Below are 22,672 nucleotides of genomic sequence, written 5' to 3'. Positions count from 1 at the left end.
GGGTGACCCACAACCAGAGCTGTTCATATTTTGATCTCAAATTCACAGCAAAACAACTTCTTTTAAATTCTGATTTTCTGGATAGCTAGCCAGTCATATGATTTAATTTTAGGAGTACCAGAAAGGCAGCAAAGATCTCTTCTGATGCCTTAAATCCCATCATAAGAAATACATTCCATTTAGATGAAGGATTTTCTTTTCAAATGTTAATTTAGTTGCTTTTTTCAGGCTAGTATATAGGAATCAGGTTCTAGGTCCCTAAGTCCATTGAATGCCTCAATCTCCCCCAATCCCAACTCCAGGATTTTCCCTTAAGTGGCTTGGGTAGCCCACCTGGACCCCCCTTGCCATCCTTCTAGGGAATGAAACTGACCTTAGGTTCTCTATCTACCTGAAGGAGACATAGAAGAAGTCTTTTAAGGCTGAATTAATTCTCTTCACCTGAACCAGGCAGGAAAACTTCTGGTGGGGTTTTCAAAGACCCTCATCAATTTATGTCTATCCTATGTAACTCATGCCTTACTAGACCTCCCATATTCTGCCAAATATCCCCACGTCAGCTCCTGGATTAACCCACATTGATCCTCTTCCTATACTAATGCATTTTAGGAAGCTGACCTTCATTTACTAGGTGCATTACTTCTCATCACAGGTTTCCCACATTTCCAATCACTGGCTATTGTCTAGATGACCTTTCAAGCACCATCTCCTGGTCAAACTTCACTTGATCTGTGACTAACACATCAACAGTTAATTGTCAATGCATGGATCAAATCTGGGAAGCTAGGGTATTATGAGTACAACGGAGGGAAAATATTTCACTGCAGTGAGGAATAGAGCACAAAGAGGGAGGTAAGTGGCTTCCTACACAAGGTCTGTTGACTTTACAGTTTTGTGGGGACTAGATCTGCCTAACAAATCATCCTGCTCACTGGCAGACTATTTCTCTCTGCTCTCTAGGATATAGATGCAAAATAAAAGATATCTATGGGAAATTTAATCATGTTCATAATATTTTCTTCCTGAGGCAAAGAAGAGTGCATAAGGTGTCCCAAAGATGAGAGTTCCTGAACTACAAGGAGCTTATACTTTATAACAAAGATTCATGAGTTAAGTGCTGTGTCCTGGACCCCTTCAGTAACTGGTGAAGATTATAGATTCCTTCTCATTGAAAAGATCTTCTCGCCACAGGCTTGAGAGAGCATTTTTGATCCTTCAGTCCTGGTTCTGTCTCAGGAGACTTCCTGGAGTCTTGGGGAAAAGAGTCTTGATTATGCTCCATAACTTTCCTGTGCCTGGATCTGTTTACCTGATGCTCCAGCCCCAGGATGGCCTGACCTTGTCATGTTTTTCACTGACACTTAAGTTATGCTTTAGATTTCACAAAGCCCTCTGTTATTCATGTTCTCATTTGATGCTCATAACAACCCCATGAGGCAAAGCTGTAAGAGATAATATTACCCCAATTTTATAGGTGGGGAAACTGAGACACAGGATTTTTCAAGTAATTTTACCTGTGATCACACATCAGTTGTCAAATGCAAGATTTGAGCTCAGAAGTCTGTTGAGTGTATTTCCAGTCCTTTGTCCATTATAACACTTTGTTTTTCATTTGTCACTGAGTATCATCCATTAGTCATCTCTGTGCAGCCTCTGGTACTCACAAGCTTTGTTTGGAACATTTGGGACCAAATATTTCTGACATTTTAGATTCAGAACCTAAAGATCTTGAAAAATCCTAAATTTAGAACTTAAACTTTGAAAACCATCTAGTCTGACCTCCTGGTTTTAAAGATTAGAAGAAACTGAAGCATTAACTTAGATGACTTCCAGGATTGTATGACTAGGAAGGATTTGAACCCAAGTTTACTTGTTGCTTTCATGCTTTGATCCTTCATGTCCTAGACAAGTGATCTGGGGACTATCTGACTCTTGGCAAGGGAGTTTGGGCTCATAGACCAAGGCATAAAGGTTTAGCCTGAAGATGAGACTGGGATGATGACTTTTGAATTTAAGGCATGAGATCAACCAGGAATGCCAAGACCTACAAAATGTGTCACATTGGGGGTTTGGAGCAGGAATTGGGATCTGGAACTATGATCACTCAAGACAATAAACAACCAGTAAACATTTATTAAGCATCTACTTTGTACCAGGCACCATACTAAAAAAAATGGCTAAAGCAGTTCATACCCTTGGGAAAAAAATCACAATTTATTGGAAGAGATGACATGCAAATAGTTATGTACAAGCAAATCTACAGAAGAAATAGGAAATAATGAAGTGGAAAGCACTAGAATTAAAAGGGATTAGGAAAGGCTTCTTGTAGAAGTTTCTTGATGCTTATTGAAGGCTGCCATTGAGTTTATGCTGATCCTGGCTTGGGGCTGAAATTCTAGGATAAAAGGAGTGAACCTAGAAATTCTCTCCATCTCTGTCTCTGTCTCTGTTTCTGTCTCTCTCATTCACTCTCTCACTTGCCTTCTCTTTCTCTTTGTTTCTATGCCTGTATCGTCTCTCAAGTCTTTGTCTCTCTGTCTTTCTCTCCTTGTCTCTGTCTCTCCTTGTCTCTGTCTCTCTAGTCTCTTTGTCTCTCTGAATGTCTCTGTCTCTGTTTTCTCTCTCTGTTTCTCTGTCTCTGTCTCTCCCTCTCTCTTCTCTCTCTGTCTCTGTTTTCTCTCTCTGTCTGTTTCTCTGTCTCTGTCTCTCCCTCTCTCTTCTCTCTCTGTCTCTGTCTCTGTCTCTCTTTTTCCCTTCTTTCTCTCTCTGACTCTCTTTGATGCCACATTTCAAAAGGATATAAATTTAGTAAGAGACAATGTCAGCCAATTATTTTTTAAGCCATGTGATGACTTCTAAGGCGCGGTCTAAAGTAGGAGACTGAGTGGCGTCCTCCAAAAGGGAGGTCAGTGAAGTCACAGGGAGCACGGTGAAGCCCAGAACCTTTTGGGTTTTCTGCTTCCAGCTGGGGAAGGCTGGGGGCGGCAGACAGATGTGTCTGCTTGTAAGAAGTCGCTCATTTTTTTTCAAACGTAAAGGTAAGAAATTTAAGATGTGATGGAGAATAGAAAGGGAAGATCTAAGAAAGCTCATTCAAAAGAGTGAAAGCAAAAATGACGCCTATTCCCCCCATTGTGAGATCCTCTGATAGAAGGCATTGTCTTCGGGGAAGCTGTCCTGTCTTGTCTCGGGCTATATCAAACCAAACCATAATTACCATCGTTTTTTTTTTTTTGTTTTTTTTTTTTAACAATATCTCTTTGTAATAGTCAAAATATGTGACATGAAGAAATGGTGTTACACAGATAGGAAGCTATATTAACAAGCAAAAGAAGGGACTGAAAAAAAGGAAATTGAAAACAGGGTAGGGAACTCAAGCAAAAGACATGAAAGTCTTTGCTGACCCTTCCTGCGACTTCCCTCTCTCCTCAAATCAAGGTTATTATGAAAGGAGAAACTTTTAAAGAACAAACTTTGACAGAGAAATGAAAGGATGCCCTCAAGCTTTGGGTGGATATTGATTGCTTCATTTCTTCCTTGGGTCAGCTGAATCAGATTAAGGACTTGGGCGAATAACTCAACCTCTACACCATCCTCCCATTTCAATTAAACTATTATTGAGCAGTATTTAGACACTGTGCTAGTCACTGGAAATTCTGAGACAAGGAGAGACATTGATCTTCAAGGAGCTTACTAAATGCTAGGAGAGAGACAGACAGAGAGACAGAGAGACAGAGACAGAGAAAAACAAAAACAGAGAGAGAGAGAGAGAGAGACAGAGAGACAGAGAGAAACAGAGACAGAGACAGAGAGAGACAGAGAGAGGGAGAAACAGAGAGACAGAGACAGAGAGGGAGAGACAGGCAGAGAGAGACAGAGACAGGCAGAGAGACAGAGACAGAGACAGAGAGAGAGAGAAACAGAGACAGAGACAGAGAGACAGAGACGGAGATAGAGACAGAGAGAGACAGAGAGAAACAGAGAGAAAGAGACAGAGAGGGAGAGACAGGCAGAGAGAGACAGAGACACAGAGAGACAGAGACACAGAGACAGAGAGAAACAGAGAGACACAGAGACAGAGAGAAACAGAGAGACAAAGAGACAGAGAGACAGAGAGAGAGAGAGAGACAGAGACAGAGAGAGACAGAGAGAGAAACAGAGAGACAGAGAGAAACAGAGAGACAGAGACAGAGAGGGAGAGACAGGCAGAGAGAGACAGAGACAGGCAGAGAGACAGAGACAGAGACAGAGACAGAGAGAGACAGAGAGAGAGAAACAGAGACAGAGACAGAGAGACAGAGACAGAGACAGAGACAGAGAGAGACAGAGAGAAACAGAGAGAAAGAGACAGAGAGGGAGAGACAGGCAGAGAGAGACAGAGACACAGAGAGACAGAGACACAGAGACAGAGAGAAACAGAGAGACAAAGAGACAGAGAGAGAGAGAGACAGAGAGAGAGACAGAGACAGAGAGAAACAGAGAGAGAAAGAGAGAGAGAGACAGAGACAGAGAGAGAGAGACGGAGAGAGATGGAGACAGAGACAGAGACAGAGACAGAGATGGAGAGGGAGAGAGAGACAGAGATGGAGAGGGAGAGACAGAGACTGAGAGGGAGAGACAGAGATGGAGAGAGAGACAGAGAAACAGACAGACAGACAGAGACAGAGAGAGACAGAGAGACAGACAGACAGAGACAGAGAGAGACAGAGACACAGAGAGACAGAGAGAGAGACAGAGAGAGAGACAGACAGAGAGAGAGACAGAGAGACAGACAGAGAGACAGACAGAGAGACAGACAGAGAGACAGACAGAGAGATAGACAGAGAGAGACAGAGAGAGAGTTGGATAGTTATAACCTATAATGCAGATAGATATATGTAAAGAAATTTGAAGAGGACAGAGTTCTGACAATTTGTGGGAAGAGAATGAGGAAGTCTTGTGTAAGAGATGGTATTTAAATTAGACTTAGAAGGAAGCTAGGATTCATCAGGACACAGGGGAGAAGGGAAAACAATTCAGACATGGAAAATTCCCTGTGCAAAGACAGAAACAGTTGGGGATAGAATGCTGGCTATTATTAGGCCAGGTTGATTTTCCTTTGAGTGAGGAAAAGAATATGGCCTGACTGGAGAGGTAAGTAGATTGTTAAAAAGACAGGTTGAGAAGCTTGCATTTTTTCTTGAAACAATAAGAAAGCACTGAGGATTTATGAGTGTCCTCGTGTGGGTCATGAGAGGTGATGGTAGTTGACTTGGTCAGAACTGTGTTTTACAAAAATCAATTTTGTCAACTGTGCCGCAGAGAGGGATTTGGAGAAGGAAGCAGGGAGATTAGTCAGAAGTGATTGCGGTAGTCTGAAAGGGAGATGATGAGAATCTGAGCCAGAGGAGAGGTTGCATGAGTATAGAGAAGGGGAGGGATGGGGGAAATTATGTGGAAGTAGAAGTGACAGGATTTGGCAATTGATCAAGTGTGGGAAGTTGGGGATGGGGAAGAGGGAAGATCCAAGGCTGTGAATCTGGGTGACTGGAAGGAAGATAGCTCCCTCAACAGTAACAGAGAGGAACAGGAATGAATTTGGAGGAAAATAAAAGTAAACCTTGAGATGCTCAAAAGACATCCATAGGATGTTCAGTGGACAGTTGGTAATGTGGTACTGGAGAGTAGGAGAAAAATTAAGCCAGCATAGATGAATCATCTATATGGAGATGTTGATGGGATTTGCAAAAGAGATAATATAAAACAGGAGTTGTTAACTTTTTTTGGACCAGGAATACCCTGGAGCATCTGGTGAAGCCTATGAACTGTCTCTTAAATAATGTTTTTCAATGTGTAGAATACATATAATTATCAAGGAAATAAATTATATTGAAATGCAATTATCATAACTTTTTTTGCAGGACAATTGGGGTTAAGTGACTTGCCCAGGCTCACACATCTAGGAAGTGTTAAGTGTCTGAGGTCACATTTGAACTCAGGTCCTTCTGACTTCAGGGCTGGTGCTCTATTCACTGCGCCACCTAAGCTGTCTCGATCATAACATTTAAAAAAAAGAATTTATATGAACCCCAGGTTAAGCATCCTTAGTCAAGTCATTGAACACTTATTAAGTTCTTATTATGTGCTAGGCATGTGCCAAGCTCTGGGAAAATGAAGAAAGGCAAAAACTAGTCTTTGTTCTCAAGAAACTCAGTCTAATGGGGAAGATAACATATGGCTGTTGGGGTGAATGGACTCTAGCAAATTCTGTTGTCCCTGCTAGCAATTCAGTATCTAAGGGGGCCCCCGTGAGGAACAAGCTGACCCATCCTGCACTGACACTCCCAGGTGTCAATTTGGAAGTTAAGCTATAGATATCAACTTCCAGGAAGTCCGTGATTACCAAATAATTTACTGACACACACAATTAGCATATTAGCATACCTTATTTAGGGTACTTTCTATAAAAGGTACCATCTGCCCCTTGCTAATTGTTTATTAATCATTAGGAACTTTGCCTGCCTTATGGCATCATAATAAAGCTTTGCCCCTTGACCATAAGATGGTTTGAGCCTCTGAATAAATTCTGGACTCCCCCACCTTTGTGACTTCTTGTGTACCTTATCATGACTTGTTGGACCTTATCACAACTCTGTACAAAAAGAAGAGGTCTTTAGTTTGCATAATTAAGAACTATACTGTTAGTGATGGGAGAGAAATGGTGCCCCATTAGTGGAGACTGACTGGACAAGTAGATGGAGAACTGTGAGGGTATAGTGCTATGTGAACCAAGGAAGATACTAACATCCAAAGGAAATTGCCCAAATCAAGGTGGTTCCAATCACACTGGATGAAGGATACAATTACATAAAAAGAGACTTTATTAGGTTGTTCACAGATCTCTTGGGCTGGTGCAGCCTGTACTCCCCATCCCTGTCTGGATCTCTTATTGGCAACTTAGATCCAATAGGGCACCGTGCTTATGACTTTCTCCCCCTTAGCCCTGTGACTGAGTTGCCTATGACTAAAACTTGTTATCCTGGGTTCTTCTCTCACTTTCATCTCCTTATACCACTGCAGAGCAGGTCTATCTGAAATTCATAAAGAGCTTATTCAGCTGGCACATGATTTCAGCTAGTCCTCTCCAAAAACTTTGTGAAGAAGCTATGAGTGTCAATAATAGGTAATATTTACATAGCAATTTGTGGTTTGCCAAACATTTAATCTATATTATCTTCTTTGAACCTCTCATTATTCATTGAGTTAATGCTATTATTATTCCCATTTTATAGAATGAGAAAACTGAGTCTAAGCAACCTTAAGTGGCTTTCTGGGGTCAAAGAACTAATGTGTCTGAGGTTGGATTCAAATCCAAATAAGAAATTTGATCAAATTTTGTCCTCTACCTGCTTTGCCTCTTATTATTTTATAGTTAAGGAAGTCAAGGCTTGTTGAAATTAGGTGACTGGCTCATAGTTACTCAACCAGGACTGAAGAATCAGAGATTTAGAATTGGAAAAAACCCAAGGGATATGTGATCAGTAAGAGGATGGGAAGGCAGATTGAATCCATTCACAGGGCTTGGCTCCCACATAAGTCATTATTAGTTTTATCTTCCTCTCCATCTCCTATACAAACTCTTAAATTCCCCCTTCTGAGCCCAAAGTCAACTCCTCACTTGTAACTGGTACCCTGCTGCCACTCCCTGTGCTTGGGGGCAGAGACTGGAGAATGAGAACTGCTTTCCTCTTTTTGATTTTGGACAGTTTAGAATGAGTCACACAGTATGAGACAATATGGATAGACTGTGTTGTGAATCCCATATCTTATTTCTTTAGCTTTCTACCCATCTTCTAAATTATTTAAGGTGGGGTCATCACTATTCTCCTAATCATCTGGTTTTTCAAAACCTTAAGTGTTATATTCAGCCCTTCAATTTTCTTTATCCCAATCCAATATGCAGTTATCAAATATTGTTTCCATTTGTCTCCTCCTTTAAAAATAGATTTCCTCAATCTCCTTCACCTTTTTAGAGAATAACCGTACATAATAAATACTATTTTTAAAGACAAAAAGGGAAAAAATCAGCAATCCACTGAAAATGTGTAATGTGTAATACCTATAGACCTCCTACCTCCACGGAGTAGTGGGTTGGGAGTATGTTCTCATATTTTTTTTCTTTCAAGTCATGCTGTATATTTATCATTTTGTTGCATTAATCTTTGATTTTATTTTGGGAGAGTATGGTTGCCCTTTCCATTTGCATTGTTGTAATCAAGGCATATATCATTTACTTAGCTTTGTTTATTTCATCCTGTGTCAGTTTATGGAGAACTTCTCATGCTTTTCCATGTTCATCATAATATTTCTTATAGCACACTAATGTTCTATGACATTTATGTACCACAATATATGCTTAGCCATTCCCCAATTCATGAGCATCTACTTTGTTTCTAATTCTTTGCTATCAACATTAGTGCTGCCATAAATATTTCAGTGTATATGGTGACTTTCTTATCAATGGCTTCCTTGAGCTCAAGAATGAAATTTCTGGGTTATAAGGGTATAAACATTTTAGTCACTTTGAATAATTTTAAATTGTTTTCCGCAATGGTTGTACCAATTCACACCTTTACCAACAATGTATTACCATGATTCCATTTTTTCATCTTTGCCAATTTTCAGTGTATGAAGTGAAATTTTAAGGTTGTATTTCTCTTAGTGATTTGTTGCATTCTTTCATGTATTTTCTAATACTTTCAGCTCTTCTTTTGAGAAATGTTTATTCATACCCTTTGGCTGCTTAACTATTAGAGAACAGTTATTAGTCATATACACATTTGTCAATTGTTTGTATATATTGGATACTAAACCCTTATTGGAGAAATTTGATGTGAATATTTTTTCCAAATTGATTACTTCCCTCTTCATTCAAGGAGCGTTAATTTTGTCTGTGCTTTTCAGTTTTATATACTCAAAGTTATTTATCTTATTTTTTTTATAATTGCCTCTGTTCCTTATTTAGTTAAAATATATCTCCCATTATTGTGATATGTTAACCGCTTCTCTTCTAATTTTCTATGAGTTTTAATATTAAGATCATGCATCCATTCAATGATTTTCCTAAAATACAAGGCTGACTATGGTTTGACTATATTGTTCTAATCATAGGACCTGCCCTATAGGGGCTATAATGAGCTAAAATGAGGCCACATCTGTAAAGCACTTTGTAAACCTTGGTGCAATATAAATGTTACCTATTATTATTATTCCCTTTTATTTCTTCCTATTTATGATAGGCTTATTTAGGATAACTTAATCACCTACTACAAAATTGCCTTTGGAGGTTGTGTTAAAATGTTAAGAGGAATAGATTTAATCTTTCTAACTTATAAATAAGACACATTGCAATTTAACATATTGTTTATTTCTATATATTTTTGCATACTACATGTAGATTAAAAGATTTCTTCTTTGAGGCTGAGATAAATGAATGGAGGAAACAGAATAGAACAGAATATGGAAGAATAAGCTTTAGAGAGTTCATGGCTATGAAAACATTGGAGAAAGGCGAGACAAATGCAGCTCTTTGTCCTTTGATCACAGGGACAAGATTTGTTGTTGACTCTTTTTTGGCCCATTTGGGAACTTGCCCTCATGGGTTTGGGGCATCACTTATAAGCAAGACCAGGGACAAAAGTCTTTAAGTTTCAGTACATTAATAGGAGTGAGATTCTCCATAACTAATTAGTTTATTCAAGTGCCTCCACATCAGCCATGCTTTGGAAATTAGGCTTAATGGAACAGCAAGAGAAATGGTATCCAAAACAAAATTTCCAATGGGATTATTGAATTAGTCAAGTTCTGATTTTTGAGTTGCCATCAACTCTACAAACCCTTATTTGTGTGTGGGAGAATCTTTGTCCACTCCAAGAAGCACAGGTAAGTCCATGAAGGCAATGTTGGAAAAGTGCTGCTGTCCCACAGATGGTGTCTTTGAGTGATGGATGGTTGCTGTCACCCTAAATTTGGAGCCTCGCCTTTGTAAATGCTTTTCCCCCAAGCCACCTACTCCCTCAGTTCTTACCACACATTCACTATGGGAGTGTCTTTTAAATAGCCAGTGGTAATCTTCAGTTCCTCCAAAAATTTCTCCAGGAGTTCTATCTCCCTGTTCAATTCAAAGCATCGGATCTTGGCTACCTTCTCATACACTCGGATCTCATTGGCCACCTTTGCTTCTTCGGCCTGGTTCACCACCCGGGCCAGCCTCAGGGATGGTGTGTCATCGATACTGGTGATAAACAGTTGCTTGAGTCTTGCGTAGCTCATGCTAGCCTGTACCTTGGGAACAAGTAACGACCAACAGGTTCTTCAACACTTTAGTTTCTGGGACTAGCTGGCTGCGGGAACTGGTAATCTCAGTTGTCTTTGCTAGTAGGACCCAAATATTATTTGTTTCTCGCAGAGCTGAGCACTCACACAATTCTCCTGTCGAGCAGACCTGAAAAACAGCCACTTAAATTTTAAATTCTAGAACTGAAAATACACTTTCAATTCGAAAATAGTTAATTTGGGGGAAAACTGGATTGTGTCTCTCAACGTCCAATGAGCAAGACTCAGAGAAGTTTCACTCTTTGGAGAAATCAGGGGTCCCTTGTCCCAACCTCAGGCTCCTCTTGTGGGGATCCAGGCAAAGGTTGACCAAGTCAGTTCATTGTAGTGGCAATGACTAAAAAAAAAAGGGACTTTTCTTTCTCAACTATTTAAAGCTGGAAAATAGAAGACCTGGTCCCAAAGGTCCCACTCTCATTTGTTCTCCCAGTGCCCTCTTGGAGAAGGCTCAAAATAGCACTGTAATCCTAGGACTTTCTTACCTCACAACCAAATACACTATTAGAAATAGTCCTGAGGGGAAATGATCTTTTCTTGACGCAGTGTCTCCAGGAGCTTGGTACTCTGAGGAGTCCTGGAACTATGAAGTCACATGACCATGGAAACAGAATCACAGAATGTTACAGTCCTTAGAAACCACTGATACAGCCCTGGTACTCGGGTGATGGGCAGTTTAGCTGACATATTGGCTAGAATTCTGGGTTTGGAGTTAGGCTTGAGTTCAAATCTGGCTTTAGCCATTTACTAACTTTGTGATCTTGAGCAAGTAGACACTCAATCTTTTTTGTCTCAGTTTCCTCATCTGTAATATGAGCTGGAGAAGAAAATGGCACTCCAGTGTCTTTGTCAAGAAAACCTCAAATGGGATTATGAAGAGTTAGACACGATTGACAAATGACAACAAAATTTTTTTTAAAAATCTAAGATAGTCAAAACTACCCTTGGAAAAACTTTTAATATTGTGTATAAAGTATAGTACAGTATTTATTGTTCCCTTAGTTCTTAGTTCTCAAGTCCCTCTTAGTCCCTTACTTCTCACGTGCTCTCATAGGGTAAGCATGTCAACTCAGGAGGCTATAGTGGGAACTAGGAAGGGATTAGGGTCTTTAAGAAGGCAGTTTGTATCAGAGAACAAATAAAACTGAGATGAAAAAGTAGAACTGTGGGAGTAAATGTAAATGTTAATATTATTTTTCACTTCATCCAATTAAAGGCCTGCTCAAGAGACAAGTTGAATGGGAAGTTCTATTTAAATAGAAAAAAAAATAAAAACAAGTACAACATTTGTCTTGCAGAAAACTTAATGATAGGGGAAGCTGCTCTCCCTCTATAGAAGGTAAGTGCCACATACACATAGGGGCTAGTGACATTATAGTGTACCATATTACTGTATTACTTGTCTCCCTGATTCCTTTTATGAAGGCACAAAGGAACAAGGCAGGCAGAGGGGTGTTCAGCATGTGCTTTCTACCTGATCATGAGTTCTAGAAAAACTTTTAAGGATCTTTCTCCAATGAACTCTACCTTAAAGGTTAAGATTGAGTAAACAATGGAAAGGAAACTCTCAAACCACCTTTATTTCTGTGAGATGTTCACATTGAGAGTCACTTGTGGATTGAGACCTAGTGATGGAGTAACTAATTCAAGTTTCCCATCTCATGTACAATCCAGTATAGAGTACTGTATTTGGAGTCAGCAAGGCTGACCTAAAAATCCAGCCTCCAGCATCTTTTTTACCTGTGACTAGGGGCTGGATCACTTTACCTCTTTTTACCTCAATTTCCTCATGGTAAAATGGCCCGGGACTTGTCCCACTTAAGGGAAAATAATTTAGAGCAAAGTTTCTTAGTCTTATATTTTAGATCCCTCATATTTCAGGGGATCTATGAAAGGGAAAACCCTACATGTGGATTTCCATTACCCTCTAACTGAAATGGAGCATTTTCTTCAATTATTTAAAAACCTTAGTCTGAGAAGATATTCATGGGCTTCATCAATTTGCCACTTGGCCATAGGACTCAAAAAAGATTAAGAATTCAGAATTTAGAAAGAGAAAAGGTTTTAGGGCCATCAGTTCTGATGGTAATATTTAAGCTGGAAAAATGAGGCTTTAGGAATAACTTGGTAGATGTCTTTCAAAACTGCCCTTCAAATATAAAATTTGTTTTCTTGGCTCCTGAATGCATACTGAAATAATGGATGAAGGAAGATTTTTAGCTCAAGATAGAGAAAGCATTCCCAGAAATTAGAACTATCAAAAAAGAAAAAAGAAAAAAAAAGAAATAGATGGCCTTAAAAGGCACTGAGCTCCCCATCATTGCTGCTATTCAAAGATCTACTGGTAAACTTCTTCTCAGGGATGCTATAGAGGAAAGTCTTGGTTAGATATAGATCAAACTCATTATGTCTTCAAAGAGGAGTAGGGTGGGGGAGGGGAAGAGTTGGAATGTTGGGTCACAACTTTTTAATAATGAGAAGGGGTTTTAAGGGAGAAATATTTATTTAAGCAGCCAAAGCTAGCAGAGCTTAAAGCTTTTTTTTTTCTTTTTAAATTAAAGCTTTTTATTTTCATTACATATACATGTATAATTGAAAGCTTTCTTTAGAAACACCTAAGAAGCTGCACTGACATCTGCTGGACTCTTTGAAATCTGTACTTCTTGGTCTTAAGTCAGGATTAAGAATCATTGGTCAGAATCTGCAGACTCATTTCCTAGAAGGTTAGAGATCATCCATTTCAATCTTATTTTAGAGAATGGGAAACTGAGGTCTAAAACTGTCTTTTCTCCATACCTCTCTGCTTGTTTTATTTCTTTAGTAGATTGAAAAACAGCAAGATGAGTCAACAACCAGTCAACCAAAAAAATTCAAAAAAAAAATAACAAAAACTGATTCAATCTTATGCTGCATTAAGAGAAATCCAGTGCCCAGAATGAGGGAGATAATAACCCTGTTTCATACCATCTTGATCAGATTGCATTTTGAGTATTATGTTTAGTTCTGACTACACATTTCAGGAATGATATGATGCATAGAACTTCATTAAGTACCTACTGTGTATTAGGGACTGTGCTTAACACCGGGGAAACAAATAAGAAAAAAGGGAGAAAAAAGGTCTTTCCTCTCAAGGAGCTTACAATCTAATGGCAGAAGACAAAACACAAAAGGAAGTTGAAAAGTTATGTGTGTGACATGATGAAGATGGTAGAATTGAAACCAAGCAGAACAGCTAGTGGCAAATAAACAAACAAACAAATAAATAAATGAGTCTGGGAGTATCTAGAGAACATGATGAAGGACCTGGACATTACATTTTATAAGGATCATTCAAACTAAGTGGGGATGTTTGACCTGAAGAAGAGAAGTTTGAGGGGCCAAATTGTGCTGACCTCATTAGCCCTTTATTTGATGTATTTAAAGGAAAGCTGTGGCTAAACTTAAGACATCCAAGAGAGTAGAAAGAGGGAGAAGGGCACTATCCAAGCCCAGTGCCATCTCTTTCCTAAAAAACTGGCACAGTGTCTGATGTCTCCAAAGTTCACACTAGGACTGCCACTCCAACCTTCAGAGGTAGATAGGGAAGAGCAGGCAAGGGACCAGGACTGTTGCTAGAGACCTAGAAATATATTTATTTTGTACATGACGATCTTTAGACCATGGAAGGATAAAGGAGTTCACAATGGTTCTTGAAGAGATAGTTCTGAATACCTGGCACACTTATATCAAACTCTGGGACATCTGGATCCATGTTCACTTATTCTAGAACAATCCCATAGAAGTCTGATTGGTTTAACATTTCTCAGATTATAGGCAGGCTTAGTCAAGCACAAAAAAAAAATAGATTTATTTAGTCTAGAAGTTTCTAGGTATAGAAAATTCCAGATATGGGAGTTCTAACAAAGAAAAAAGTAAAAGATGATATTGAGCAGGAGGAAAATGTTTGACTGGAGGATATCCTGTTAAATGGAGAGAATTCTGGATTATAATAATTCCTAACTATGAGGGATAGTTGCCTAACCCTTGCTCAAATTAGATTTCCTTGGGAATTTTCCTCCAGTGAAGAAATGGTGACTAAAGGAAAAAGGTGCGCCCAGTTTTATGTTTTTTTGGAGAGAGGTGTTTGGGAAAGGAGATGGAAAATAATTCTGTCGCCTATTTAAAAATATCCTTTAAATTTTTTTTCATTTTAAAAGAAAAACATGAACATTTCCAAATTTAAATATCAGAAATGATATCATAAAGTTATGAATCTATATTATATACAGATTTTAAAATATAAATTAAATTTAACATGATAGTACTAATACTTTTTGTTATTTTTTGCCCCACTATAATTTTCCCTTTGTTTTATTCTGTGAATTTTAAAATGTTTTGTTGATGTCCTTTTTCTTTTTCTCCCTCCTTCCCTCCCTCCCTCCCCTCCTCTCCCTCCCTTCCTCCTTCCCTCCTTCCCTTCCTTCTCCTCCTTCCTTCCCTTCCTCACTTCTCCTTCCCTTCCTTCCATCCTTCCTTCCTTCCTTCCTCTCCTTCCTTCTCCCTCCCTCCTCCCTTCTTCCCTTCCTTCCTTCCTCCTTCCTTCTCCTCCCTCCCTCCCTCCTCCCCTCCCTCTCTCCCTCCTTCCCTCCCTTCCTTCCTCCCTCCCTCCCTCCTTCCTCTTCCTTCCTTCCTTCCTTCCTTTCCTTCACTTCCTTCCTTCCTCCTTCCTTCCTTCCTCCCTCCTCCCTTTCCTCCCTTCCTCCCTTCCTCCCTTCCTCCCTTCCTCCTCCCTCCCTCCACTTCCTTCCTCTCCTTCCTTCCTCTCCCTTCTCCTCCCTTCCTCCCTTCCTCCCTTCCTCCTTCCTCCCTTCCTCCTCCTCCTTCCCTTCCCTCCTTCCTCCCTTCCTCCTTCTTCCTTCCTTCCTTCCTTCCTTCCTTCCTTCCTTCCTTCCTCCTTCCTCCCTTCCTTCCTTCCTTCCTTCCTTCTTCCTTCCTTCCTTCCTTCTCCTTCCTTCCTTCCTTCCTCCCTTCCTCCCTTCCTTCCTTCCTTCCTTCCTTCCTTCTCCTTCCTTCCTTCCTTCCTTCCTTCTTCCTTCCTTCCTTCCTTCCTTCCTTCCTTCCTTCCCTTCCTTCCTCCTCCCCTCCCTCCCTTCCTTCCTTCCCTCCCTCCCTCCCTTCCTTCCTCCCTTCCTTCCTTCCCTCCCTCCCTCCCTTCCTTCCTCCCTTCCTTCTTTCCCTCCCTCCCTCCCTCCTCCCTCCCTCCCTCCCTCCTCCCTCCCTCCTCCCTCCCTCCTCCTTCCTTCCTCCTTCCTTCTCCTTCCTTCCTTCCTTCCTTCCTTCCTTCCTTCCTCTCCCTCCCTCCCTCCTTCCTCCTTCCTTCCTTCCTTCCTTCCTTCCTTCTCCTTCCTTCCTTCCCTCCCTCCCTCCCTCCTTCTCCTTCCTTCCTTCCTTCCTTCCTTCCTTCCTTCCTTCCTTCCTTCCTTCCTTCCTTCCTTCCTTCCTTCCTTCCTTCCTCCCTCCCTCCCTCCTTTCCTTCCTTCCTTCCTTCCTTCCTTCCTTCCTTCCTTCCTTCCTTCCTTCCTTCCTTCCTTCCTTCCTTCCTTCCTCCCTCCCTCCCTCCCTCCTTTCCTTCCTTCCTTCCTTCCTTCCTTCCTTCCTTCCTTCCTTCCTTCCTTCCTTCCTTCCTTCCTTCCTTCCTTCCTTCCTTCCTTCCTTCCTTCCTTCCTTCCTTCCTTCCTTCCTTCCTTCCTTCCTTCCTTCCTTTCTTTTTGCTTCACCATCATTATCCCACTCACTTCCCCAACTCTTTTCTTGCCCCCCCTCAAAATCTCCCTTGTTAACAAGAAGCACAGTTAAAAAAGACAATTTCATGGGGTTCATGATTTAAAATGTGTCTTATTTGGTATTTCTAGACCAAGAATTAATCTTTTTTTTTCATTGCAGTATCCTCTGATAGTCTAGTAAAGCCCATGGTCCCCCTTTCAGAATATTGCTTTTAAATGCATAAAATAAACCACAGGTTTTATAGTTATCAATATATTAAATTATTCATAGTCATTGTTTCTTACAGCACACCAATATTTCATGACTTTCATGTACTTCAATTTGTTTAACTATCCCTCAATTTATAGGGATCTACTTTTTCTCCAATTATCTGTTATTACAAAAAAAAGTGTTACTATAAATATATTGGTATATATGGGGGATTCCCTCTTATCACACATTGTATGTCTTGATTATTATTCAACCTAGTGTGATTTTCAAGTTTTTGTTGGAGTAGATATGTAGGATCTGTGCTGTCTTCTTACATGCAATTATTTTGGCTGAAAATTAAACCATTATGGTTACCACAAATACCCTGAACTTGAAGCATCAGGGGTTCTGGTGTTAGACATCACCTATGTTGCATATGGATTTTATTTTATTATTAATGTATTTTAATTAAAAAATAATTTGTTTTCTTGTTACTAACCCCCATCTAGAAAAATCCTTGTAATAAATATTCAAAGTGAAGCAAAACAAATTTCCATATTGGCTATATCCTCAAATATGTTTGATATTCTGAATATTATCTGTTGTCAGGAGATAGGTAGCGTGTGTCATCATGGACCCTCTGGATCAGAATTCAATGCTGTTTAAAGTTTTGGCGTTTTAAATGATTATTATTTTAGTATATGTTGTGCTCCTGATTCTGCTTACTTCATTCTCCATTAGTTAGGTTTTCCCAGGTTTCTCTGAAATTGTTCCCTTCACCATTTCTTATAGCACAATATATTCATGTGTCATCATTTGAGTAGCTATTCCTCAGCTGATGAACACTTCTCTAGTTTCCATTTCTTTGCCAATATAAGAAGAGCTGTCATGAATATTTTTAAACATATGGATTCTTTTCCTCTTTCTTTGGTCTCTCAGCATTGCTGAGTGTGCACAATTTAGTTACTTTTTGCTCATAGTTCTAAATCGATTTCTAGAATGACTGGACCAGTTGATAGATCCCCCAATAGTGCATTAGAGTGCCTGTTTTCCTACTGTTAACATTAGTTATTTATCTTTTTACACAAACTTTGTCAGTTTGATGGATGTGAGGTAGATCTTCAAAATTGTTTTAATTTTAATTTCTCTAGTTATTAGTGATTGGAGCATTTTTTGATCATGAAACTGTCTCCTAGAATATGTGATAGAGACAAAAATATAAGAAGACAAAATTATAACAAGGGGCTTGGTTATGTGATCCCAGAGCCACGAGCTCATTAAGCAGGTATATAATATATAGACAGATATACACTTTAGAAAGCCCCCTTGAGTGGAGCATTGATTGGTATAGGCAGAACTTGAGGCAGTGACTTGGAAGTAGAATTAGGAAAGAGCAATGAAGGAAGAGAGAATAAAGAAGAGGAAGGGGAGTGAGGAAGATGGAAGAGGAGTGAGCAAAAGGAGAGTTGGAGAGAGAAAAGAGGAGTGAAGGTGAGGAAGGGAGAGTGAGGCATAGGAAGAGAGGGTAAAGAATAGAAAGGGGGTGCTCATCAGTTTCAAATGTGGGAGAGAGGTGAACGAGGATAAGTATGGGAATATGGCCATTGGATTAAGTAATTAAGAGATCACTGGATACTTTGAATACGGTTTCATTGGAGTGATGAAGGATGGATTACAAAGGTCTGGGGAATAAGTGGGTTGTGAAGAAATGGAATCATTAAGTACAGACCCTAGAAGTTTAACTATGAATGGGAAGAAAGACATAGATCTTTTTTTTTTCTTTCTTTTCTTTAAGGGCAGAAAAGATTTGAATAAGTTTGTGAGTATTCAGCAGATAGGGAAAGATTGAAGATGAAAGAAATAGAAAGATGGAAGAAGATCCAGAAAAAGACAGAGAAAATAGCATTAAGGATGTAGGTGGAGGAGATAGCCTTGGCCAGGAGAAGGAACATTCTCCTGCTCCTTGATGACACTGAGCACAGAACTAGGCTGGGTGCCTGGTGGAAACTTAATAGGTACCTAGCATGAAATGAAGCTGAACTGAAATCTTTCCTAGGAAAAATCCAAACCTGGTCTAGTAGAAAAGAGATTTGAATTCATCCAAAAAACCTGGGTTCTAGTGCAGCCTCTGTCCCTTATTAGTTATAGGGTTTGAGGCAAGTCAGAGCATCAAAAAAAAAATTAAAACTGGAAAGGATCTCAGCAGAATCCTAACTGGGAATATTGTCTTCTGAGTTTATGTAAGGGCAAAAGTGGAGTGGACACTCTGGATATGGGGACAGCTGAGCCAGGAGAGGGGACTGAAGGCCTATGCATGTTCCTGCAGGGGATAAAGGGACAAGTAGGCCCTGTGAGAGAGCTGCCATGGCAATAGAACCATAAGCGGGGTGTGTGTGGCTGTGACCAGTAGGGCAACATAATAGCTTAAATATGATAAGCATTTTGGGGAGAAAGTGTACATGTCTAGGGAAGATTACTCCATAATTCCTCCCATCATGTCAGTGTCCTGAGACAATGATCTGTTCATTTCTGGATAGTTACTTCTTTGGAATTAGAGACCATATGATCCAATTCTCCCCTTAAAAAAAACAGAGGAAACAAAGATCAGAAACAGAAAGGGGTCTATATATCTGAGTTCACAAAGGCAGCACACAATTTAAGGCCTACTGACTCCAAATACAGTCCTTTTTCCTCTATAGCAAACCCATTCTTTTTTCAAGAGAATTGGGCTCTAAGATGTCTTTAAATCCTAGTGATATGCTCTTCTGACCTCCATCCCAGGTCTGTGTTGAGACAGGTGCCCTATGAACCATAAAGTCAGACAGAAATTCAAGCTATCATCATCTCTAGTTCAACTCAGCCTGATGGTTGTTGCTGGGTCATCCACACTCTTACTCTTCCCTGTCTTATCTTTCTTGGTAGTTTGGGGATGGGACCTGCCTGGGGAGACCCGAGACCTTGTTTCCCCAGGAAAGCTGTGTTTCCTCTCAAGAAGGATGTGCAGCCTGTGGGATGTCATGCGAGACAGATCGCAGATGCTCTGGGCCCCATCCTTCTTGCAATCAGAAAGCCGTGGCTGTCCATCAGCATTAGAGTGGGGAGCTGTGACATGACAGTTGCCGGACTTGTGTTAATACGTTTTAATCTTGCAAACTAATTTTGTTTCCCCCACTTGGCCAGCCTCGCATTGTGTTTAGTGGGAGCCGGCCCTGGTGGAGCCCTCTCCATCTGTCAATCAGAGTTAGCTTGTCACCGTGGAGACACGGGCTTCCATCCATCTGTGGCCACTCTTCTTTCTTGTATGCTCCATGGGATATGGGACCTTTAAAGAGGCATGTGTTGGATGGCACATGTGAGGATTGACATGTTTGCTGTTTCTTAATGGGTTTTGGGATGACTTTTCTGGAAAACAAAACAAAACAAAATAGCATTGAGGGATAACAATTCTTGCAACTAATAACAGGAGACAGACAGCATTGAACCATTTGTCATTTATGAGCCAAGAGAACATTTTAGAAATGCAGAATCATGGAAGCTAAGAATGGGTAGGGACTTTAGACAAAGCATCTTATATGAGAAGTACACAACTCTGGATTCTAATCCTTACTTGGCCATGAACCCACTGTATGATCGTGGGCAGGTCCCATTCTCTCATCTGTAACCTGTGGGGAATTGTAATGGGTGATGTCTGAGGAACTCTTCCAACTTTAACATTCTGCTTTGTATTTATAAATCAAATCCAACTCTTATATTTTACAAATGAAGAAAATGAAGCTCATAGAGGTTCAGTCTATCAATAAAAATCTATTAAACACTTACTATATGACAGATACTGGGGGTATGAAAAAGAGGCAAAAAGCATGAAAATGAAATGAAGAAACTTGATGGGGGAGAAAACATGGAAACTCTTCTGTAGTGGGGGAGACAACATGTAAACAAATATATACAAAACAAACTATATGTAGGGTAAATGGGAAATAATTAACAGGGAAGGGGAAGCACTTGAATTAAGAGAGGTTAGGGAAGGCTTTCTGTAGGAGATAAAATTTTAGTTGGGACTTGAAGCTAGGGAGTCCTTTAGTCTGAGTGGAGGATGGCAAGTGTTGCAGGCATTTGGAACAATCAGGAAAAAAATATTCAGGACTGAGAGATGGCGTGTCTTGTTTGTGGAACAGCCAGGAGGTTGGTGTCTCTGGGTTGAAGAGGATGTGTTGGAGAGTAAGGTATGAGAGGACTGGAAGGTAGAAAAGGGCTGGGTTCTAAAGGGCTAGGAATGCCAAAAAGAGCATTTTGTATACATTAGGGGTTATAGGAAGTCATTGGAATTTATTAAGTAGGAGACGTGCTCTTTGGAAAAGTCACTTCATTGACTGAATGGAGGAGGGATCAGAGGATCAGGACTGGGGAGATACTTGAGGCAGCAAATTCACCAGTGCAGCAATTAAATCTGTAGCTGATAATGAAAACTTGTACCAGGGCAGCAGCTGTATCAGAAGACAGAAGAATAGGGGATGTTCAAGAGATGAAGCAAAAGGGAAATGGACAGGTTTAGGAACAGCTCAGGTTACATAGTAAGTTAGTGGAAGAACCTTTATCACGTTTCCTGCTTCCTTAATTTAGGACTCATTCCAGTCTATTCAATTTATTATTATTATTATTATTATTATTATTATTATTATTATTATTATTATTATTATTATTATTATTACTGAGGCAGTTGGGGTTAAGTGACTTGCCCAGGGTCACACAGCTAGGAAGTGTTAAGTGTCTGAGTCCAGATTTGAACTCAGGTCCTCCTGACTTGGAGGACCTAGCTGCTCCCAGTCTATTCAATTTAATAAAAAAGGTATGATAAACACCTACCATGTGTAGTGTTGGGGGGAGATACTAAGCTTAGCTAAGATACAGTGCCTTCCCTTCTGGAATTCATCCTAGGCAAGGGAGATAGAGTATGTACACATATAATGTACATTGTAAAGGATGACTCTGTGCTTGTAACTATACAGATTGGAACTTTTGTATCCCCCCGAATTCCAAGTTACTGTCGTTCATATCCTCCCACAGATCCTCCACAGGGAGTTTGCCTTGGTACGTTATTATGTATCACATACTTTCATGATTATACACATAAGGGCAACATAGCCCTGGGTGTCAAACTCCTACAGAAATGATCACTGTATAATGAACTGAACCAGCTACACCCAGCGAAAGAACTCTGGGAGATGACTGTGAACCACTACATTAAATTCCCAATCCCTCTATTTTTGTCTGCCTGCATTTTGGATTTCCTTCACAGGCTAATTGTACACTGTTTCAAAGTCTGAGTCTTTTTGTACAGCAAAATAACTGTACAGACATGTATACATATATTGTATTTAATTTATATTTTAACATATTTAACATGTATTTATCAACCTGCCATCTGGGGGAAGGGGTGGGGGAAGGAGGGGAAAAGTTGGAACAAAAGGTTTTGCAATTGTCAGTGCTGAAAAATTACCCATGCATATATCTTTTAAATAAAAAGCTATAATAAAAAAGAAGAAAAAGAGACAAAAAAGAACCCTTCAACAAAAATATCCACATATTACATGTAAGAAAAAGAAATGATCACTGTAGTCACAGACCTCCCAGACAGCACATGGTGTAGGTGGAATTTGAACGTGGCAGTGCCCTTTCCATGGAACCATAGTAACTTCAAATTCTGCTACTTGCCACCACCTGTGTGACTTTGAGAATGTGACAACCTTTTGGGTCTCAGTTTTCTCTTTTGTAAAATCAGGGAGTTGGACTAGAAGGCCCCCTCAGGTCCCTTTTAAGTTCTATATGTACAAACTAGGAATTCAGCAGGCAAAGAAATTACCTGCAGAACAGGCAGGAGGTGTAATCTTCTCATGAACCACAAGAGGGAGAGGAAGGAACATTAATAGGAGGCTGGGCCAGCAATGAGCTGCCCTGAGGATCCCAGAGGACTTTAATGGGGCTGGCAGGATGTTTTTGTTTGGGGGTGTCACCCGGAATGGGAATGGGCCAGGCTGGCCTTTTGTCATTCCCCTTCTCTGCAGTGTCCCCTGATGAATCTTTCTCATGGTGGGATCTTTCTCAAAGATCTCACTCCATACTAAAGCTCCAATCCTAATTTTTTTGGTACATTAGAGACAAAAATGCTAATTTCTTCTCTAAATCATTTTGTTGATGTTTGGGTTCAAGGACACCCACAGAGAATAATGATTCCGGTAACAAAAACAATCCGGCTTCATTGGCTCATTTTCCTGCTCTGGATCTCCTGGTCAGTATTCTGCTGTTTAGGAGTCCCTTTGCCCCTTGACTTTTCAGATACTTCCTTTTTGCT

General features: G+C 40.1%; 2 long non-coding RNA genes across 2 annotated transcripts in view; one reads left to right on the top strand and one right to left on the bottom strand.

Annotated features, from left to right (window-relative positions):
* Positions 1 to 546: 546 nt before the first annotated feature.
* The window catches only part of LOC141547048 (uncharacterized), a 98,504-nt gene continuing 76,378 nt past the window's right edge, over positions 547 to 22,672 (top strand). Inside the window, exon 1 of the long non-coding RNA XR_012483497.1 lies at positions 547 to 852. This is a non-coding gene — a long non-coding RNA (uncharacterized LOC141547048). The remainder of the gene's footprint in view (positions 853 to 22,672) is intronic.
* Positions 9,385 to 10,966, bottom strand: LOC141547864 (uncharacterized). Its single transcript, XR_012483651.1, has 2 exons — positions 10,857 to 10,966; positions 9,385 to 10,483 (listed from the first exon to the last, which is right to left on the bottom strand). It is a non-coding gene; the product is annotated as an uncharacterized LOC141547864 (long non-coding RNA).

Source organism: Sminthopsis crassicaudata, chromosome 6 (assembly GCF_048593235.1).
Source record: "Sminthopsis crassicaudata isolate SCR6 chromosome 6, ASM4859323v1, whole genome shotgun sequence".
Lineage (NCBI taxonomy): Eukaryota > Metazoa > Chordata > Mammalia > Dasyuromorphia > Dasyuridae > Sminthopsis > Sminthopsis crassicaudata.
The sequence above is the reverse complement of the archived record's forward strand: the minus strand, read 5'-3'. Positions and strand labels throughout refer to the sequence as shown.